Source organism: Fukomys damarensis, unplaced genomic scaffold (genome assembly GCF_012274545.1).
Source record: "Fukomys damarensis isolate Sample0158 unplaced genomic scaffold, DMR_v1.0_HiC HiC_scaffold_36, whole genome shotgun sequence".
Classification (NCBI taxonomy): Eukaryota; Metazoa; Chordata; class Mammalia; order Rodentia; family Bathyergidae; genus Fukomys; species Fukomys damarensis.
Window position 1 is genome coordinate 16,580,639 of NW_022900948.1, and position 3,686 is coordinate 16,584,324.

A 3,686-nucleotide genomic window follows, 5' to 3' on the forward strand; every position below is an offset into this window, starting at 1 on the left:
CAGTCGTCCGATCACGAGAGCCCCACCTTCGGGACCCAGTCACCTCCCAAAGGCTCCCACTCCCTAATACAGCAGCCGTGGGGGCTAGTCTTTCCACACCTGAACGTGAGGGGTCACACACAGGTCGAGCACAGCAACTTCAGAGGAAACACACCAACATTCACATATGGCCAGGCGCCTACCTTGGCAAAAGCCGGCTGTGACACCCTAGGTTCCTGGACTAAAAGCCCTAGCTTTTCTTCAGACAGTGTTTAAGCAAGTGACTTAACCTTTCTGTACCTTTATTTTCTTACTCAAAAATGAGGGATAAAAGAAACCAGTTCCTCACAAATTTATAGGACTCCCTGATGCACAAGGGGTCGGGTGGGTAACATAAGGTGAACCATGGCCTGAGTGACCTCATCTCCTCTTCATCCTCCCTCACTGGGTTCTAACCTTTGCAAAGAGGCCCCCAGGATGCCCTGATTAAAACTGCAACTCCTTTCTCCATTTCCCCTGCAGCCTTTGCTCTCTTCTGTTCTATTGGCTCCACCTCAGTTATCACTGTGCTGTTCTGTCAGTTGTCTGCTTTTTCTCCCGATTGCTAGCTCCTTCAGGGCAGATCTGTTCTGTTCATCCTCAGACCCCCACCCCACTCCCAGTGCTTAGAAAATACTTAGCACAATGGACCAGTCCGGTAAATACTGGGCATATTGGCTATGAATGAATGTGTAAGCCCTTAGGACAGAAGCAAGCAAGAGTGGTCATCAGCATCACCATCTTTACTGATTCTTCAAGGCCAGCCCCTCCTCCTGAGCTCCTCAAGCTCATAATCACACCTTCTGGTCCCCACTGCACCCAGCCCATCTCTCAATTATACTAAGAAACGTTAATTACATATTTTAATTATATCTTTTTCCACTTAGGCTGCACCAAATGAAATTGCTATTTTTTTGTAAGTCAAAACATTGACAGATACTGGCCATTTCGCATAGTTTAACCTTAAACTCATATCCCATGGCACTGTGCAGGCCCATAGGAGGCACCTCAGGTCCTGGTGCAGGGGAGACCCCAAAAATGTTTGCCCTCTGGAGTGGGATCACTCGGCCCTTCAGACAGGGTGTGATTGCAAAGTGCCTCTTACCTGTTGTGAGGGAGGTGAGGCTCTGGCTGCAGACTGGAAATAACAGAGGCCCTGCTGCATTATTTTGGGTGCTCTGGGGCTTTGGCAGGGAAAATAAAAACTCATCAAACTCTAAAACAATCCAGGTCTGACCATTTAAAAATAGCCCGAGCTTAAGGCTGAAGCCCCTTGGGGAGGGCTGGTAAAGCTGGCTTCCTGCTTTAAGGAAATTCGTTCGTTTGTGGAGGGAGGCTGGGACAGTCTTTGACGGTCACGATGCTCCTGGCTCAGTCCAGTAAAAGGCTCTGCCACAGAGACTTGCTAAGTCTAGCCCATGGATTGCCACAGCTAGAATGAATTTAGCTGCCACTGGTTCTGCGCCCATTTCTCAGACAGAGAAAATGAGGTCCAGAAAGGAGAACCCAAAGGCACACAGCGGGGGCAAGGTAGAGCCCATCCTGGGAGCTAGGCCTGTTAACTTCAGTTCTGTGGCCTTGCCTCTGGATTATAATGTTTTTATGCTGGCCAGACCCTCGTACTGTAAGTTTTAGTGTCAGTACTTTTAAAGCTGCATTTTTCAAATGAAATGTTTAGAATAACACACTGGGAGTGTCTTCACTATAAGAACACTTCTTTTAGGCAAGAGCACTACATCTATCTCTATTCTCTCTCTATAGTTACTTCCTTAGGGTAAAGTCCCCAAAGTAGAAAGCAAGGAGCAAAGGGTAGGTAAGATCATTTCCATGGGCTTTTGTAACAGGTTACTACATAACCTTGCAAAATGCCACAGGTGGATCACTACAGCCTTGCCAGCACAGAGCTTTAACCTTTTGTGTTATTTTTGCTGATTTTATAAAATAAACACTGCCTTCTCATTATTAGATATGTTTTTAAAAAATAAAAACCATTCTAGTCTTAGAATTAGGACCCCTGGACTTGGCAGCTGTGTGACCTTTGGTTGGTCACGTTCCCTCTGGGGAGAGGGGATCCCTCTGTAAAATGAGGGTGTTGGAGGAGTTGGTTTAGGACCCTTTACAGCTCAGATATCCAATAATTCGACGATACATTTAAAAAGTATCGATATACAATGGCTTTATAATAAGCAGCATCTTCCATGTCTGCCAAAATGGCTCGAACCAGCTAAGCAGGAACACGGGGCTCAGATTATGTGTGGCGATGACAAGGACTTAGGTAGCATTTACGCCGTGCTTTGGAGCTAGGCTCAGGTGACAGCACATATACTTAGTCTGTTTTTACAAGGGCATAATAACATTCATTTGTGGTGCAGCACTGAGGCCTTGCAGCTCTGCAGGGCAAAGCCATGGTCACTGTACAATGTGCTTCCATCCTGGAATCCCATCAGCCCCACAAACGCTCGTCCAGCCTCTGCTTGAGTACATGAAGTGGCACAGCACTCACTATCTGCCCGTGGTGCCCCTCCCTTCTTTGGCTGGAAAAAGGCCCCTGAATGAGGGGCAGCCTGTGAGGGAGACCTGAGAGTGGACAGCTCAGGGTTGATTCCTAGAAACCGTCCCTCAGTGGAGCAGGTGTCGGAGGAGGGGACTGCGGCCTGCAGAGGGGCTTGGCTCCCCCTCTCACACCATAGCCCCAAGAGGAGCACAAGAGGTGCAGGAAGCTCAGGGGACAGTCCAGTTCTGACCACAGGTGTTTGTTTGTTTGAGACAGGGTCTCACTAGTTGTCAAGACTAATCTGGAACTCACTAAGTAGCCCAGGCTGGTCTCGAACTCACGCGACCCTCCTGCCTCAGCCTCCCGAGTGCTGAGATTACAGGCGTGCGCCATCATGCCTGGCATCACAGGTGGGTTCTGAATGGGGCGGGACCATGTTCAAAACCACTTGCTTTTGGGCAGATAGCTCAGCTCCCTCTTCTTGCTTTGCTCTCTTCCTGGGCTGTTCAGCCTGGAGGTGAGCAGATTGAGGGGACCTGACCACTGCCCCTGGGTGGGGGAGGAGAGGTCATGATGTCCCTGGGCTTCTAGCAGGACCAGTCAGAGGGGTTGTGGCTGGGAAGCAGATCCAGGTCTGGTGCAGTGAGTGAGATTCCCATCATAAAGAGGACAGAAAGATCTTCCAGAAGGGATCTTCCAGAGGGGCTGGGCCAGCGGTCCTTTGTACCCAGAGGGCCTGGAAGGAGGGCCTCATGGGTGAGCTTCACTGCACACAACCTCGGCAGACACGGCCCTCCTGGTGCTGCCACTCCTCTGAGCAGGTGTGGCCGAGTCAGCACTTTCCACCAGGCTGGGACACAGAACTGGGCTCCAGCAGCTGGCCAGGGCCTGGATGTGGCTGTCCCATACCATTCCCTAAATGCTAGTGGGTCTGAGGGTCTGGCCAACTTCATCCCAGGGCTCCTACAGTTCAGCCGACAAGGTGGGTCTTGGCGGGTTGAGTCTGCCTGCCACCCAGCCCAGGTGGGCTCGGCAGGGACCTGGGGTGCCTCTTCTCCCACCAGCTTCCCGTACTGGGCAGCCGAGGCCCTGCTGGTCTCCCAGCCAAGAGAGGGAGGGAGGGTCGGGATAGGGCACCGGGCCACACCAGGGGCCTGTCCGGGCCGGCTGGCCG